Source organism: Coenobita brevimanus, chromosome 100 (assembly GCF_032717465.1).
Source record: "Coenobita brevimanus isolate Jiangsu-jjx chromosome 100, ASM3271746v2, whole genome shotgun sequence".
Classification (NCBI taxonomy): domain Eukaryota; kingdom Metazoa; phylum Arthropoda; class Malacostraca; order Decapoda; family Coenobitidae; genus Coenobita; species Coenobita brevimanus.
In genome coordinates this window covers 27,714,962-27,734,773 of record NC_137053.1, presented here as the reverse complement: position 1 = coordinate 27,734,773, position 19,812 = coordinate 27,714,962, and the positions used below count along the sequence as shown (strand labels likewise).

Here is a 19,812-nt window from a genome sequence, read left to right as displayed (position 1 = left end):
CTGAGCCCCATTAAATCTTTCCCTTAGGCTCAAAATATATTCTTCACTCCAATGTCCATTCCTGGTGTCCAGTACTTTTTTTCAGAGGTTGATATCCCTCCCGCAGATGTTGTCCTAATTCTGCTAGGATCATCTACTTCCTCCTGGATATCCACACAAAGCACCAGATGGAGCTTTCGGCCATACAACAAATGAGCCGATGTCAAGGCCTCAATTGAAACGCTAGCGTCATCTAGATAAGTTAAGGGTCTATCATTAATCCTAGCTTCAATTTCAGCTATCACTGTTCTTAACTCCTCTCTTGTGATCTTAGTTCTGTGTAAAGTTTTCCTAAGGCAGTTTTTCACGATACCAATCATTCGTTCGGTAAATCCATTTTGCCACTGTGCTCTTGGATCTGTTAACTGCCAAGTACAATTCAGGATTCCTCAGCGCCGACTTAATCTTTGGTTCATTCATTATATTTAAAAGTAGAGATGCTGCTCCAACGAAGTTGATTCCGTTGTCGCATATTAATTTCTTAGGACAAGACCTTCTAGCGGCAAATCTTCTAAATACGTTCAGGAATGTCTCTGAACTTAAATCGTCTGCCATCTCTAGATGAACTGCCCTTGTGTAGGTGCAAGTAAACACACCTTATGGGGAGTTCCCTCACCTGTAACAGTTATAGCCCTGGTGTAATCAACTCCAGCTACTTTGAAGGGCGACTTACATTTACCCTATCCTTTGGTAAGGCAGGTGATCCTGGATAGTCATATGGTCGTTGTTCATATCTCCTACTTGTAATGCAACCTTGAGATATTTCTTTATGACCTGTCTACCCTAAGGGATCCAATACCTTTCCCGGATTCAGGCCAAAGTCTGCAGCACACCTCCGTGAAGAGTCAAATCATGGGCTTCCTTTACAATTAACTGTACAAAATAATCGCTCTTAGGTAATAGTATGGGATATCTAGTTTGGAGAGGCAAATCAGCCTTCATCATTCGGCCCCGGCATCTAATTAGACCCTTTCCGTCTAAGAACAAGCCTAAATCTCTTATCAGCTTATTCTTCTTCCCAGTGCCTTTGCCTAAAAGGTAATATATCTCTCCGTGATAATTCCTTTGTATCCTTTTCAGCCAATATTCCATAGGATCTAACTTCTTAAACCCCACTTTCTTATTCAAAAATTTTACAATTAATTTATTAGTGTTAATAAGTTGTCTTATTGATGAGAATCTGCTAATGTCAATTACTTCTGGCTCAGCTACTACAGGATCCAAGTTTACTACACCAACCTCAGCAATACTATACTGTTTCTGCTCAGGCCAGTCTTTAGTGAGTAACCATTTAGGACCTTTAAACCACAAATTATCTTTGATCAGTCTTTTACAGTCGAACCTCTCGAGAGCAGATCAGCTGGGTTTTGTTTGGGAGATGCATGCATAAATTTAAATTTGGAAGATAGCTCTTTAATAGTCTTTACTCCATTGCAGACGAAAGGAATTTTGCTGTCTTCCCTACCTAGCCAGTAAAGACAAATCTCACTGTCATTCCATATATAGATATCCTCAAACTGAGTATCAAGAGTAATGGTTATATACCTGGCCAATAATATTTAGTTCCTACATCTATGGAAGCCAGTTCCGTTTGAGGTAGGGTTCTTTCTTTAATTAGTGCAACTCTGGCTTTGAACATTATAATCTCACTATCCTCTCCTGTTGCACATTAAGCTACTGCCCTTTGTGGAGCATCACAAAATATGTGTAAGTGTGATTTCTCATTACTGTTTATTTTCCTGGGAATACAAATACTTGATGTGGTTTCAAACTCCTTTCTTATCTGTTCCCATTTTTCCACGTATGTCTCACCCAGTTCAGTGTCCCAGTCCAACTTTCTCGCCAAAACTCTTGCACTAAACATTTGCCCCTAATAACTATAGGACTGACCAAACCTAATGGGTCAAATAACGTGGAGACCTGACTTAAGAAGGACCTCTTGGTGAGAGTGACATCAGAGAAATTAATTGGTTTCAAACTTATTTCATCAACTGTTGTATCTCATTTAAACTACATCATGATATATACAAGGCAAATCTAATTAATTCATCTTAGTTTTAATTAAACTAAAACCAAGCCAAATATTCCCTTTATCTATGTAAATATATTAAATCCACTTCTGCTTTTCATGTGAGGGCTTTTCATCCTCAGAGCACGTCATCTACCACGCAGATGCAGTTTAGGTCAGTGGAACTTCCCAGAGTAATTACATGTATTTAGAGTATAGTTGTCCACAAGGGTTAAAGGCAGTACCATTTAATTTATTAATAATAAGAATTATTTATGAGAACGTAATCTCTGGGTTATAAAAATTGCTTGAATAGTTATTAACGCACTCCAGGTTTTCCTCTGCTTCTAACCAGGGATGACTATTTCAAGAAGTAAAGAGCGCAACTGCTCTAGGGGAAGATATTTTCTACACTGCTAAAAATAATTTCATCTGTACTAAATGCTCTCAACTTTCCAACTCGAATTCTTTCCACTCCTTCTGGCACCTTACCAAAAACCTTTCTAACAACCTTACCTCATCATCCTGCCCTCCTCTTTTCTACTCTGATGGTTCTGTAGCTATTTCTTCTACTGATAAAGCAGATCTGTTTGCTCAGACTTTCTCCTCCAATTCCACCTTAGACGATTCCGGTGCTGTTCCTCCATCACTTCCTCCCTCTGACTTCCTCATGGCTGATGATAAAATTTCCTCAACTGATGTATTTTCTGCCATCACTGGCCTCAATACTAACAAGGCATATGGGCCTGATGTGGTCTTTCCTGTTCTCTTAAAGAACTGTGCTTCTGTGCTGACACTCTGCCTAGGTAAACTCTTCCTCCTTTGTCTGTCAACTTGTACATTCCCTTCTTGCTGAAAGTTTGCTCTAATTCAGCCTGTCCCAAAGAAAGGTGAACATTCCCAACCCTCTAACTATCACCCAATTGCTTTAACATCCTGTGTCCCAAAAGTTTTCGAGTCTATTCTTAATAGAAAAATTCTAAAGCATCTCTCCCATCACAACCTTCTTTCTGATGACTCCTAGGCATCCTCCTTTCGGGTCTTTGGCGAAAGCTTTGCCATTGCATTTGACAATTTAAAGGCTTTCGACTGAGTCTGGCATAAATCTGTAATTTCCAAACTGCCCTCTTAGGGTTTCTATCCTTCTATCTTTGTCTTCATCTATAGCTTCCTATCTGGTCGTTCTATAGCTGCTGTTGTAGACGCCACCGTTCTTCTCTTAGCGATATCAACAGGGGTGTTCCTCCGGGCTCTCTCCTATCACCAACTCTCTTCTTTTTATTCATCAATGACCTCCTAAGCTGTACATCTAACACTATTCACTTATACGCTGATGATTCCACCCTTAACTCTTCCATTCGGTTCCTGAAACTTCCATCTTAGCAGTTACTTCAACAAACAAGGGATGAGGTTATGACACACCTAATGTCTGACTTGGCTCATATCTCTGACTGGGGTAAAAGTAATCTTGTTGTTTTTAATCCATCAAAGACTCAGTTCTTACACCTATCAACCCGACAAAATCATCCACAGGAGTACCCACTAATGTTTAATAATATCCATCTCAAATCCGCATCATCCTTAAATATACTTGGACTTTCATTCTCTCGGGATTTATCTTGGAAAGATCATATTACATCTCTTGTAAAATCTGCTTCCATGGGATTAGGTGTTCTAAGCCAACTCCACATCTTTACCCCTGCACAGTTGTTGACTTTATTCACAGGCTTTATTCGTCCCTGTGTGGAGTACAGCTATCACATTTGGGGAGGCTCCCCACATACAGCTCTTCTCAAAAAGATGGAGTCAAAGGCTTTTCATCTCATTAACTCTCCTCCTCTCACTGGCTCCCTTTAGCCTCTGTCTTTTTGCCACACTGTTGCATCTTTATCTATTTTCTATTGCTACTTCAATGGTCACTGCTCCTTTGAACTGTCTGCTTGCATCCCTCCACCTCTACGATGGGAGTGTAGCACCCGTCTGCCAAAATACTCTCATCCCTTTCCTGTCCAACTCTCTAATGCAAGAGTTGACCATTACTCTCAGTCCTTCATTTATGCAACAGGTCAACTCTAGAACTGTCCCCCTTCTGTCTCTATTTCCTACTTTGTATGATCTCCAGTCTTTCAAATGCAATTTGTCCAGGCATCTCAATATGAATGGATCTTGAATTTGGCTCTCTGTTGAATTGTTTTTGTTTTTATTCTTGGAAGGAACGGTTTGCAGGCTCCTGGCTTTAGGTTACTTCTTCCTTGCATTAAAGAAAAAAATCTCCTGCATGCGCTTCATTGCATTCGTCATGATCTCTTCTCTCGGATGAACATTGTTGAAAACAATGTTGGAGTGTGCAAATCAAGATCCAGACATTCTGAAGACTGTTTTACCCGAGAAGTGACTTGGGTGTTCAGGTATGACCCAAAAATCAAAACACAGTCGTCCCAGTGGATGCATGCAGGGTCACCTCGGCAAATAAAAGTGTGACAGGTCCACAGCGGAGTGATATGCATTTGCATGTTGACAGTTTTTTTTTCGACTACCGTGGTGTTGTGCATCACGAATACGCACCAGAAGGTCAGACCATCAACAAATATTACTACCTTGATGTTATCCATCAACTTCGTGATGCATTCATTGGAAGAGACCAGACGTTTGGAAAGCAGCAAGTTGGATGCTGCACCTGGAAAACACCCCTGCCCATTCTTCTCAATTGATTCAGGAAATTTTGGCCAAGCGCATCGTCCCAAAGGTTCGGCAGGCTCCCTACTCACCGGACATGACTCCATGCAACTTTTGGGTATTCCCCAAGCTCAAAACTCCATTGAAGGGTTCCCGATTGAGACGAGAGAAGAGGTCATGAAACACCAGCAGGAGATACTGAAAACTAACCATTAAAAATGATTTAGGCAGTGGGAAGAACACTTGTCTATGTGTGTCAGGTCAAAAGAGGCCTACTTGCAGGGGGATCAATGTCTAGCTCAACAGGTTAGCTATTTATTTTTTTAGAGCATAGAGTTACCACTACGAAGCAGAGTTATATAACTGTCATCACCACAATCATCATCCTCATTATCAGCCATAGGTGACTGACGAATAGGAGAGAGGTTAACTTCAGAAGAGTAACTCATGTATAAATGGGGAGTTTGAACATGGACAGAAAAAAAAAGAAAACACACAGTTAAAACTACAATTAGGAAAATGAATTACAATATATACAATGAATACTACTTTAAAGAAAATGAATTATAGGCAATGAGAAGAGTGAATAAAGAGAGATGAGGGAAAAGGATTAACAAGAATGAAAAATATAATACTGTGAAAGAACTAGAGCACTGAATGAAATCAGAAATGAATAATGATAATTACAATATTTACATAAAGTGACAACCTCTAGAGAAAGTGACAAAGTAAGAGTAAATTGCCACAAATGTATTCGCTGGTGTTGAGGCAGGCTATGTTGTCTGTGTGGTGGGTGAGACTATAGTGAGGCTGGAGACTCCTCCCACCCAGCAGAGCGGATGCGAAAGAAAAGTTGTAAATTAGATGATAAGTTAGACACTTACTGAAATGAAGGAGTAAGTGGATGTAGGAAAAGCAGGGAATATTGGTTCGGGTGGAAGGGTTATACAAAAGTATGAAAGGAGCAGTTAAGCAGTGACTGACGAACAGGAAATTTTGAGAGAAATATTTAGAGAAGGAGAATATCACCAAGCACATGAACAGTTACGAGAAAGCTAGGAAAACAGAGCAGTGAATAGTCTCAAAATGAATAAAACAGAACAGAATGAAATGACTGTAGATGTGGAATGATTTTTTGGAAAGAGGTAAGACTTATCTAGCAGAATGGGATGAAAAAAAAAAAAAACAATATTGCTTATGAAATCATTGCATACTGCTTGAAGGGAAAGATAATAATCAAGAATGTGAATACCAGAAAAGTATAATTACTGAACTAAACTGGAAATTTACTATTAATAATTGAGACAGGGAAAGCAGCAATAGTATAGGAAAAGAAAACTATAGCCAGATATTTGGAAACTGAATGAACAACTGTCACAGTACAGTACACACATCTGATAACCTGTATATTCCAACATGGTCTGCTGGTCATGGCTGGATGATAAATGTGGGCAGAATCTATCTATCTATCTATTGCCATACACCATAATCCCATAAGGGGTGGCCATTTGACTTTGAGTTACCTGTTTTACGGGGAGGGGCACTAACCCTCCACCAACCCACTTGCTGACACGTAGGGAGCACGTATGGAGTGGTTATATGGTTACCACCCAGCGTTGTAAATGGTTTCTTGGCTTACAGGAAAGCATTTGGCTTGTCACTCAATAAATTGCTGAAAAAAAAATAAAAAATAGAGGCGTGTTACTGCATCCCTCATGTGTTGGTGTTGCAATAAATGTCACCATTCAACCACCTTTGCAAAGATACAAACCAGTCTCAGTGCTAAAAATGATAATGTAATAACAATGTATTTACATCTTGCAATATAAATTTAGGAATATAAATTGTACCGCTACATAAGTAGAGATGCACATAAATTGGATATACTGCCGTACCGTTCCTGATTGGTGGGCCAGCAGGAAACATACCATGGAAGTCTGTGAAGTCTGCAGTAATACATTCACTTTACTCATATAAATTCAAATCCAAATAATGGCATAAGGAGGCTAAATCATAATTCATGTTTCGCCTATACAGTACGAACATACCGTAACCTGCTCGTAAATGCATCCTCGTTGGTGTGTACTGCCATCAATTTTTACTAAATCTAGCTCATATATACATATTTCTTACGTAAATATAATAGCTTAGAATTGGTTAGCGATGTGTCTGGTTTATCAAAAAGAGGAAACATTCAAAATTCTCGAGCTGTTGGCACTCGTGCAGTGTATTCTCGCCCAGACTAGCGACGTCGCGGCATACAAACGCTTAAGTGGGTTTCTGCAAGGCTGGCGTTCCCGGTTATTTACAGAATGGGTGATTGACACTTAGGAACGTCTGACGACTGAACTTCGCCGTTTGACAGCTGGAACTCTTGGGTTTTATAGTATGGCCCTTTGTCCCATGATCTGTCTTGAAAACATCACACTGCATCTCTTGCAAAATCAGATTCGCAGTGGTTTTCTGTATTTAACCGGCTCCTTGCCTTCAGTAACCCTACACGTTTACTGATCTTGAACAGGAACCTTTGTCTGTTTATGGATTGTAGCTCTCAGGATCCGGGGTAAGTCAACCTCATACAACTTCTCTAAACAGAGCAAATAATTATATCTCGCCAAGTCTCCTCCTCTCATTGACCGCCTCTAGCCTATCTCTTCTCTGCAGCGTTGCGTTTCTCTCTCTCTCTCTCTCTCTCTCTCTCTCTCTCTCTCTCTCTCTCTCTCTCTCTCTCTCTCTCTCTCTTATTGAAATTACCACTTTTTGGTTATCACTTCCCTGAAATTTCCCCTTGTGTCCTTCCTGCAGTATGTATGTCTTGCAAGCAGCACCCGTCTTGCAAACACTTAAACTTTTTTCTCTCGAAATATGGAGTGCAGAAGTTAACTAATACTCTCACCTTGCCATGTAAACATTTGATGCTGTCTTTAACATTCTTTATCAGTCTGTCTTTCCCACTGTTTGTGACCTTCGCACTTTTAACCTTTCACTCCGAAATTATTATATTTTTGATGCTACCAGATAATCCTCGTCAGTTTTGGAAGCCCTCTGGCAGAGAAGTTATATTTATGGTTATTTACAATTCCTTAATCTATAAAGTTTATTGTAAGGTGAAAAACTCGTCTTGAGAACCTACATAAGTCAGGAATATGTTACGAAATTCTGTCTCTCTACCTATTGCCAGACGCCTTAACCCCGTAAGGAGTGGCCACAAACACTCGCCTCCATGTCGGCCTGTCCCCTGCTATTTCACTATCCTCCCCGCAGCTCACACACCCTTCTCTCATATACCTCTCTACTCCATCCCTCCATCTCATCCTCGCCCCCCCCCTCCCTTCCCCGTCCACTTCACTCACATAAACTCTCCTCGTTAGTGTCTCGTTTTCTATCCTCTCCACATGTCCAAACCACCTTAGTGTATTTCTTCTAATGCTTTCTGTCACATCCACATCACAACGCTCCTTCACTTCTTCATTTGTCAGTCTGTCTCTCCAAGTAACTCCACGTGCTCTCTCAAATAACTCATTTCCATTGCTCTCACTCTTGACTTGCGTCCTTCCAACAAGGTCCAAGCTTCATTTCCATAGGCTGGAGCTGGTATCACAATACTATCATGCAGTGACAATATTCCTTCCATGCTCACTTCCATATTTCTTGTGTCTGCTTTCAAAGAACCAGCCACCTTTCTTCCTTGTTGTACTCTTTCAAGCATTTCATCCTCCAAACTTCGATCCTTACTCATCACACTACCCAAGTACTTCAGTGCACTCACATTTTCCATTTCCTCATCATCCATACTCTCCGTACATTCAGTGACTTAATTTCTATCGATGCCCATAACTCCTCCCTTCACTCACCTTTAGATTTCGTTTCTTACACACTCTCCCAAACTCATTCGCCAGCCTTGCATTTCCCTTTCGTCTTCACTTAACAATACAGTATCCTCTGCAAACAACAATATAGGAACCTTCCAAACACTGCCCTTTCCTATTAGGGTCACTCCAACATCAACTACTCTACCTTGTCTCTCTTTTATAACCCCATCCATATACAGATTGAACAACCACGGAGATATGGCATATCCCTGTTTCAATCCAACATTCAGATAAAATAATTCACTCAATTCACTATCCACATGCACTGCATCCTTAGCTCCCTCATACCGTACATACTCTTCACGGCATTCAACGGCTTTCCATTTACCCTATATATTCTAAAGAATTTCCACATTCCTTGTCTATCCTTTCCGTCATATGCTTTCTCCAAATCCATGGTAGACGCATACAACTTCTCTCCCCTCTTTAGATACATTTCCACTAAGATCTAAGAATGAATATCTGGTCTACGCAACCTTTTCCCTTCCAAAACCTTCCTGTTCTTCTTCAACTAATTCCTCTGTTATTTTCTTAACTCTGTCCAGTAAGTATTCTACCATATACTTTGCCTATTACACTAAGAAGGGAAATTCCCCTATGATTACCACACCCTTCTTTTCCCCCTTTTCCTTTGTACAGGAGAATAATTATACCTTACCTCCAATCCTCTGGGACTTTACCTTTCTTCCAGGCCAGTCTACACATCGTCCATATCCATTCTACTACCGTCTCCCCCATGCTTCAGCATTTCACCACACTGTCAGTTCCCGGGGCGCTCCCCATTTTGACTTTCTTCATTGTCTCCACTACTACCATCCTACTGATCTCCTCCTCTTTTCTCACCTCCCTCTTTCTCCCAGCCAATTCCGAGCCAAACAGATCCTTGAAGTGTTATCTCCATCTGCTCACTTTTTCTCCCCTCTCCACTGTCAACCTACAGTTTATATTTTTCAATCTCCTACAAACTTCTTTATCACCCTGTCTATCCCTCTTCACCTCCTTCCAGAACAGTTTCTTACATTCCCATCACTCTACACTCAAATTCCTTCCAAATTCCTCATCCACTCTCTTCTTACTCTCTCTCACTAATCTTTGCACCTCTCTTTTACTCTACATATAACAGTTTTCTGTCTCTCTCAATCCACACCGAGCCCTGGCGGAGTGCAGACGTCCTCTGCCTGCCTCTCTGAGCCAGGCCTCGTTTTGGAGTTTGAAGCTTTGAATGCAGGGGCTTCGGGAGGGGCCCTCTTACCATTACCTCCCCCGTCTGATACCCTGACGACCTCGTGCCTGATTAAGGACACTCCGATTTACCAGTGCTCAACCAGTCCACTGAACACATTATCACTTCCCTCGGTTCCACAAGCTGTTCCCAATGTCACTGTTAGCTCTTCTGTTGCCACCTCCTCCCTCATTGTCACACTCGAACCTTATACCCACCATTCTGCCTCTACATCTGCTTCATCTGTCTCGAACCCCACTCAGTTCAAGTCCACCTCCACTGTTTTTTTCCTCCCACCCCCGTCCTTCCATTCTTTCAAAACCTCATCTTTCTTTTTCATACACCCATTTTGGAATGCAGTTCTTGACTAAGTATTTCGCCATTTCACCTCATGCCCCCCTTTCCTCAGATGATTTGGAGTTCCATCTACTTCTGTTTCGTCATATAGGAAGGGATGTAACATTTCGTTCCCTGCGTGATGGGTCTTGTATTGTGCCTGTCCTGAATAAAGCCCAGACTGATGCAATGCTTTCTCTGCTGGATGCCACTGGTGCTTCCATTCCATCTTCCAGACATTTGCGCCTCAGTTCTATTACTGATACCACTGCAGTCCCTCTATATATTCAATTGGTGACAGGGAGTTTTCTGACTTTTCCACATATTCAAGCTCCCCTACAGGAGTTGGGTTATGATGTGCTTTCTATTCATTGCTACTGTATTCGAGTACGTGGAATTTGAACATACCCTATTTATATTGCCAAGATCACGTTCAATTCACGGTCTCTTCCCGATCATGTTATTATTGGTGGTATGAAACTCCCTGTTAGAGAATTTACTGATCCTCCTTGCCAGTGCCAATCCTGCTGGCATCATGGTCATCCCAGTAATTGGTATCGTTCAGTGGCTACTTGTCCTAGATGTGCTTAGTCCGGTCATAGTGAAGTAGACTGCTCTGCTGTTGCATGCTGTTGTCCTAATTGCGGTGGTGGTCATCCAGCTTACATCCATTCTTGTCCCATCTTCATGTCTGAGAGTGAAGTCTCTCGTATTCATGCTCATGAGCCGATGTCACTTCGGAAATCATGTCAAATTGTTCATAGCATGGGTTTTGATTACTGTTCCTCATACACAGACCACGTCCATTGGTCAGTCAGGGCCTCTTCTACTTCCTCAGCTACTCGTACTCCTAGTGCTCCTTTCCATCCACCTGCATCATCAAGTTCCTCTGTCTCCACAGCTTTGTCACTGACCCCTTCCCATAGTGCTCAGTCCCGGCCAGCTTGTACCTTCCCCCGTCAGTCTCTCAATGGCTGATTGCCACGAGCTGCCACAAGGTCTGCGTTCAGCCAGCTGTGACCAGTTGGTCCTTGACTGTATCCCGACAACAGTCTACCTACCGCCCTCATCGCATTCCCCATTTCCTTTCTTCTTGCACCAAAAACAGTCCTCTTGCCCGTTGTCCTTGTGCAATTCCCGTCTGTCATTCCCAACCTACCTCCTCCTCCTCTTCCTCTGTCTCTCGACAGTGGTCTGTTTACCCCAGCCCTTCAATATCTTCTTCCAGTAGTGTGAAACAACAATGTTCATCCCCGGCATGTGTCTCTTGACCTGCTAAGTCTAGTGTGGGTGTCATTTCTTATGGACCCTCCTTCAAATAAGTGTCCACCCCCTGTTCCTGGTTTCTTGGGTGGACCTTTAAAAACTTGCTAGCATCTGCAGAGGTGCATCCAGTCTCAGATTTTCTTCCACAGACTCCTGTTCCCACTCCTCCTGATCCACCAATAACTCCCTTCCTTTCTATTGCTCCTAGCAGTGTTCCTTCCCCAGTTTTACCTTCTCCCAGTTCTGTTCCTTCTCCATCTCTTTTTGTCACGAGTGTTGCTGCTCTACTTTCAGTGTATATTGCAAATATCATTTATTTTTTGGTACTATAGCTTTCCTTCAGTGGAACATTCGAAATTTTCATTCAAATTGCTCCAACCTTCGATGCCGTCTTGCCCAGTATTGTCCTTTGGTTGTGTACCTTCGTGAGACCCGCCTCTCCGCTTCCCCCTGCTCAAATTCCAGGCTATATTTTTGTTAGCATGCCTGTTTCCATTTTTGAATCATCCATCCTTGTCCACACTGCAGTCTTTTGTGATTTTATCTCATTTTCTTTGTCACTTAAGCGAACTGTGTTGAGGGTTTTCCTCCATCGCTGAATTACTATAATTTCCCTGTTTGTTGCCTTCCATCCCTTTAGATTTCCCTGACCTTTCTAGCACTATGTCTCCTTTACTTCAGCCCATCTTGTTATTGGTTTATTTTAATTGCGAGTGCCGTTTATGGGAAGACAGTATTATTTATACTAAAGGCCGTTTGCTTGAATTTTTTCTGTCTAATCAAGATCTCCATATTCTTAATTCTGGTTGGTTTACACATCTTGATCCTTGCACTCATACATATTCTTGTATAAATCTCTCGTTGTTCACATTGGTCTGTGCTAGATGATTGTTTGGTAAGTGATAATTTTCCCATTTTTCTCACTACTGCAACCTATTCACCCGTTCTCCGTCCTCCTTGTTGGTGTTTTGAGTATGCCAAGTGGGATTTGTTTGCTTCTTTTTTAAATCCCCTTTTAGATTCCTTTACCTTTCCTACTGTTGATGATATGGTTTCTTATTTTACGAACTTAGTGCTGGCCGCCTCAGTGGAGTACATCCCCCAGATTTCTCGTTTCTTTGCATCCAAATGTGTCCCTTGGTAGTCCAGTGATTGTGCCAGAAGCCTTCATGTCAGTCAGGCTTGATGGAGACCTACTGTCAGAGGATTAATACCCCAGGCTGTCAATCTGCATTCCATGCATTTAAAAGGGCCAGAATTCTAGTTGGTCATTTTATCTGTCCTCCGTTACATCTTCTACGCCAATGCATGTCCTATGGAATCGTATTCACAAAATTTCAGATAAATACTTTCCTCCTCCAGCCCCAGTACTTTGTGTCCATGGTGCATCTGTTGCAGATCCTGCTAGGGTAGCTAATATTCTTGGGGGCCATTGTTAGTGAGATTAGCAAAGGATTCCATCTCTCCTGGGAGTTCCACCAATGTAAGCAAGTGGCTGAATGTAGTCCTGTGGAATTTGTTTTGTCATCTGCTGAGTCATATAATACTACTTTTTCTATGTCCGAACTTCTGTCTGGGATCCATTCCTGTGGGAACACTTGTGAAGGCCCTGATGGTGTTCATTACCAGATGATAAAACATCTTCTACAACCAGCATTGTTCTTTCGCTTATCGCTTTATAACCTGATCAGTCCTTGTAGTGTTTTTTTTTTTTATGTTGAGACAGCCTATGAAACTATGTTAAAGTAGAATATTCTTCATACTCTAGCTAGTTTTGGGACAGACGGTAATTTGGGTGTCATTCTGGGTAATTTTTTGAGTGATCGAACTTTTCAGGTGCATGTTTGCAGTAGTTTATCAGCAAACTTTCCACAGGTGGAGGGCGTCCCACAGGGGTGTGTTCTGAGTACAAATCTTTTCTTCGTAGCAGTCAACGGTATTGTCTCTTCTTTTCCTTCGGAGATTCATGCCTCCTTATATGGTGATGACTTTGCAATATATGTAGCTGAAGCTTATGCTTCTCGTCTCCATTATCATATGCAGTCGGCAATAACTGCTGTGTCCATTTGGGCAACTTCTCATGGATTTAATTTTTCACCAATTAAATCAAGTGCCATGATGTTTTCTAGATGGCCTTGTATTCCACAGCCGCCTCTTCATATTAATGACACCCTCTTTACCTACCATGATACTACTACATTTTTGGGTCTGTCTTTTGACTCTTGGTTGACTTAGTCTTCACATATTGCTATCGTAAAGACGACTGCTGTTCAGAGGCTTCAACTTCTACGAACCTTGAGTCATCTCACCTGGGGCTCTGATTGTTCTCCTCTCCTACGTTTACATATTACTGTGGTTCTCTCTACTCTTGATTATAGCTGTACAGTTTATGCCTCTGTGTACCCTGCCATTCTTCACAGGTTGGATGCTGTTCATCATGAGGGGCTTCATCTTGCTTTAGGAGCATTCCATTCCACTCAAGTTCAGAGCCTGTATACTGTATCTGGATTGTCCTCTTTGTTGGATCATCGTGATGAACTGACCCTTCAATATTATTAAAAGTTTCATCAACATTCCTCGTCTGGTTTCCTTCCTACATTCTTTCCGTCATTTCCATCCTTGCATATCAGCAGAACCCTTTTTCTATTAGGGTGGTTAGTTTGTCTCGCTCATTGTCTCTTCCTTCTCCTCAGGTACTTCTAACCCATCCTTGTGTCCTTAAATGACTTTGTGTCATAAAATACTTTGTGGTTCTTTTGTGGTTGAGTTGTCGTTGAGTTATATATATATTTTAGACTTGTGGTCGAGCGGCTTTTATATCTTGTAGTAACTTCCCATTTGTCATGTAGTGACAGGAGAGGTAAAGAATAGTATGGGACTATTTTTATTTGTCTTGGAAATATTAACAAGTCTCTCACACAAAGCGGAATATAGAGTCTCGCTCCCTCTCTCTCTCTCTCTCTCTCTGTCTCTCGAGTTGCTAAGGTCTTCTCCCCTTCGACCTGCCTCGAGTATCGCTTGTCCCCTTCTCCTCCTGCCTGTTCTATAGCTAACCTCCGTCTGAGCTCTCTTTCCTAAATTCTGGTGTAGCAGGGGTGTGTCACGTGTGTTCCTCGTGGATGGACTAGGTCTTTGTTCACGAGAGGACTGCTGACAGCTAACTGCATCATCTCCTTACTGGCCACTGTCGTCAGCTTTCCTCAGTGTAACTTGCAAACCTCATTTCCTTTTCCCAGGCTCGCAGAGGGCTGTCTATCTATCTATTTATCTATCTATCTATTATGATTTGCAATTATAATATGGAGTCCTACCACAATTGTACTGTACGTTCACTCTGTTGCTCATTCCCTCCCCCCCTCATATCTGTTTATCTGTCCTTCCTGCCACTAAGTCCTCCACCTCCCCATACATTCTTTGATCCCTCTTCTCTAGTCATATATCTTGTCATTCCTCGGCTGCTCCCATCTATACCGATGGCACTATTTTGCTGTTTTATTTCCCGACAGTTCATGGCAGTCACGTCTCCTTGATGCCCCAAGTGTCTTCACTGCAGAATGGTATGCTCTTGTGGTTGCTGTTCAACAAATTTTTTCTTCTCCAATCTCATCTTTTGTTTTTTTCAAGGACTCCCTCGGTGTTCATTCTTTCCTAAGGACCATTCCCGCAGCCAACTCACTGGTCTTTGAAATCCAGAAGTGGTTGTTCAGGATTGCCACCAAAATGAAACTAGTTATCTTTTGTTGGGTCTCGAGTCTTGTTGGTATTGTTGGAAACGTCTATCTATCTATCTATAGCCCGACGCCCTAATCCCGCAAAGGGAGGCCACAGACAAAACGCCTCCAAGTCACTCTGTCACCCACCATTTGACTCCCCTCCCCCCAACTCACCCCCCCCCTCCCTCATATACCTCTCAACTCCATCCCTCCACCTCATCCTCGGTCTACCCCTCCCTCTCCCTCCCTCCACCTCACCTACATACACCCTCTTAGTCAGTCTTTCATTCTCCATCCTCTCCACATGTCCAAACGTGCAAGTAGATTTTCTGGCCTGGTCGGCGGTGTCCCGTATGATATCCTGTAGCTCTATCTCGAGAGACTTTTTTCCGTCGATCTCTGTCTTGCTTAAGCAACGTTTGCAAATGGAGTGGTCTAATATCACTGATAATGTGCTGCTTTCTGTTTAGCCTACCGTTTTTCCTAGGTCTTTTTCCTCCCATCGTAACAGACGATGGGAGATTGCATTAGCACTCTTGTGTTTGGGACATACCCGTGTTACACATGGTCATTTGATGTCTGGTGAGGGTACCTTTTTCCTCATTGTGTCAGGTTCGACTTGCTGTAGTGCATCTTCTAGTACACTGTCCTCAATACTCTGTTGAACTTCGTCATGCTTTCCCTTCCCTTTCCTTCATGATTTAGGCCGTCCACCCTCACTGTCTGTTCTCCTTGGTGAATCCTTCCTCTTTCCTGTTACCCAACTTATGTCTTTTTTATCGCGTACTCGTATGCTTCCTTCTGTTTGATCTCTTTTCCTTTATAACACCTACCAGACCTGATTATCTTACATGTTTTCTGCCTTAGTGTGAAATGGCCGTAGCTGCCTGGCATTCATTCAGTCAATCTCTTCCATAACTTCCTCCATGCCTCTGTTTCCCATCCACTCTCTATATGCCTTTTCCTTTTGAGCCACAGCTTGCTTCACCTCTTCATTCCACCATGCTGTTCCTTGCACCCCTTTTGGTCTTCTCTACACCCAACACACCACCTCACATGCTGCACAGATTTCGTCTGTGAATATCTTCTACACACCTTCCACCTCACCCGTCTGCTCCAAGTCATATTTACCCAATCACTCTTCAACATCTTTCTTATATTCTGCCTTTTTTCCATCCTCTTGCAACCTTTCTACCCTCCTTGTATGGACTACTTCCTCCTGTCTTTCCCTCCTATTCCTCTATTGCGTTTGAACTTTGACCATCACCACCATCAAGTGGTGACCAGAAAGTCCACTCCCTCAACCTCTGTATGTTTTTGCATCCATTACGCACCTTCTCATTCTATCATCCACGCACACACATTACACTGGTCTGCGTGATTATAAAGGTCAAGGATATGTTTGCTGTTCTTGGATCAGTTTCTTACGCTGATTCCGAAAATCGCATTATTTTTTCTCAATCAGGTCAAATTTTGGAAACAAAACACCTTCTAGAAATGATAATTTCCCATCATATTGGTAGATGAGTGATTCTTCTAGTAGCATAACTCAACTGCTCTATATGTACAGGCTTTACAGGCAGTTCTTATAGATCGCAAGAAGGGTACAGCACGATATACTAGGCTAATCAGGATTGAATGGCCTCTCCAGGGACTTCCGCTTGTGCTGGGTAGTCACCACATCCCTCTTTAGGCTCCAGCAGTAGTCGGCCAGAAAGTTGACGTCCCCCCATCCTTGAGAGTGTTCCTCCATCACTCGGATGTCCTTGTGAAAATGCTCCCCCTGCTCTTCACTGAAGTCTCCACAATTCTTTGGAAAAGAGTCCAGATGAGATCTGAAGAAGTGGATTTTCACCAACATGCGTGCATCTAGTCGGCGGAAACTCTCCATCAGCTTATCAACAGCTTTCTCATATTCTAGACTATGGTGGTTGCCCAGGAAGTTTGCAATGATCGACTTCAGAGCCAGCCAAGCAGAGAGTTCAGAGGAATTCAATGATTCATCGCAGCGAGTATTCTTGATGAGCATTCTTATCTGAGGGCCGTCGAATATCCCCACTTTCAGTTTCTCTCTCCTCACGCATGGAAACTTCTGTCACGGAAAAGTGAATCTTCCACCTTCTTTGTCCAGTGCCTTCACGATGTTCTTCATGAGACCCATTTTTATGTGCAGTGGTGGGAGTAGAATCTTGTGCGGTTCGACTAGAGGGTGGGACAGAACACTGTGTGAGCTGGGTTGTAGTTCATGTCTAGACGGCCACTTTTATTGGAAATAATGCTGGTCGTCTGCCTGGCTGTCCCACAGGCACATGGAGCATGGATACTTTGTGTACCCACCTTGAAGTCCTGGGATGTGACTAACTACCTTGAGAGGTCCACAGATCAACCAACCATGGTCCTTGTAGTTTACAGCAGACATCAGACATTCCATGCTGTTGTGGGTTTTTCCCATTTCAACTGAATGTACAACAGGGATCGAAGAGAACTTGTTGCCGTTGTTCAGAAGAACCGTCTTGAGATTCCTACTCAACGAGGTGATGAAATGTCTCCATTCTGTAGGCCATATTTCAAACCCATCACTTCAGTCAGGTAGGTGATGTTGCTGTAAACGAGAGAAGATACATCATCAAGCGAGAAGTATTTTTGGAACGCTTTCTCTCGGTTTCCATACCAAAAGAACATTGTCTCCAGTGCCAGCAGACATTTCTCACGAAGGCGCGAACACAGCAGCTGATCAGACTCCTTGGACAGCTTTAAGTCCTGCGTCAAATCGTTGAGCTCAGCTTGGTTCTGTGGCACCAGTCAGTCTCCCTCATTGGCTCAGTTGTACCAGACTCGTTCGCATTAGTCGCATCTCCAGACTCAGAGTCGGACGACGAACCCATGCTGACGTCAGGTTCAAGAACAGGAACATCTGGGCCATGGGGTACTGGTTTGATGGCTGATGGAATTTCAGGATACTGAACATGATGTTTGTTCTGCGACTGATGCCCTGTAGACTCGTCATACAAAAATAACAGTGTGGTGTGATCTTTAACTTCCCTTCACACCATCGGAACACCAAACGGCATACTCTTCTTCGTTTTGTTCCTCCAGTCCTGTAGGTTTTGAGCACATGTTTTGCAATAGATGTGAGGGGTGAATGGCTTATCTTTTTTTTTTTTTATGCGAGGAAGAAGGAACCAAAGGCCATGATCCTGCAGTAACAGTTCCCTCCAAGAGAAAAACAAAATACAATAGAGAGCCAAATTCTTGGTCGCCTAGTTTGACTCTGAAGTAAGCGTGATATGACTTCTTCACAAAATCTGTAATTCTCACTTGACGGTCTGAAAGGGTCACATTTCCACAGATATAGCAGAACCTGTCAGGGTGGTTCTTGTACTTTCGATTCATTGAAGTGACAATCCAGATCGGAAATGAAGAAAAGGTCTTTTAAAGGCACCCGTGACAATTTTGGATAAAAACATAATTCATGCACACCAGTTCAGTAACACTATTTGAGCCATACATGCAGTTTTTTTCAAATCTAGCATATCTAAAAAACCTGACCTGATTGAAGAAAATAGATTGCATTTCTGAATTCGCCGTGCGAAAGTGATCTTAAATCAGCTGAAAAACCTCTGATCTTTGAAAAAAAAAAAAGTTTTGAAACGCAGGCAAGTGTAATCAATCATTGTCTTACGTTCATTCAGTTCACCAGCCACCCTTCTCATCACTCGCCACGTATACCTGTGGATCATTTTGTGCCTGAAGAGGGTATAGGCTATCACCAACCCCCTCCCCACACATATGTCCACGGGAACACTGCCATTCTCATTCGCTTCTGCAGGCACACCCCACTCACCAGCTACTATATCCACCTTCACATTCCCTGCTTTTTCATCCATATCTCCAATCAAAAACACTCTTTCATTCCTCTCAATCTTTTCCATGCATGCTTCCATATTTGCCCAGGATTCTTTTTTCACTCTGCCTGCATAATCTTGTGTTGGCGCAAAGGTATTAAATACGATGTGCCCAACACATGAAGATGAAGTGGTCTTGATTTTGGTCTATTTTTGTTCACCTCTGAAGAGACAAGCTTTGTAGGATTAGTCCAGTTATTCTCAAAGTATGGGTCGCGACCCAAAGGTGGGTCGCGAGAGGAATTTTGATGAGTTGCAGGGACAAAGAATAGGCCTAATGGTTTCAGTGTAGGACTATTTTATTTACATAATTGAAATTGTAGTTATCCTTATTACACTATTAACATATTGTTAGTAACTACGATAGGCTATATACCGGTTACTCTCTCTCTCTCTCTCTCTCTCTCTCTGTTTGATTTTTTTTACCCTGTGGGTCTCGAAGTCTTGAAATATTCCAAATAGGGTCACCCACTAAAGAGTTTGAGAACCGCTGGATTATTCGTTGTTCTTTTCTTTTTACAGGAGAAAAAATATTATTGTTAATACACTAGAACTGACACTGATCCTATATACTATAATACTGTGTGTGTGTGTGTGTGTGTGTGTAGCACAGCCGAAACTGGAAAATGGATTTCGATGAATCTTGCTAGGATGATTTCAGTATTGATTATTGGTGGACCATTTTCAATTTCATTTCAATTGAGACCTTCTATAGGGGTTTTTACCCCTACTTCTTCCCAGTAATTTTATAGCTGAATGGCCCGATAAGGCCGTG

The 19,812-nt window shown here is 42.4% G+C and overlaps 1 protein-coding gene across 1 annotated transcript in view; it reads left to right on the top strand.

Moving 5' to 3' along the window:
- LOC145414614 (kin of IRRE-like protein 1) overlaps window positions 1-19,812 on the top strand; it is a 1,118,604-nt gene that overhangs the window by 614,276 nt on the left and 484,516 nt on the right. The gene's annotated exons all lie outside the window — the stretch shown is intronic.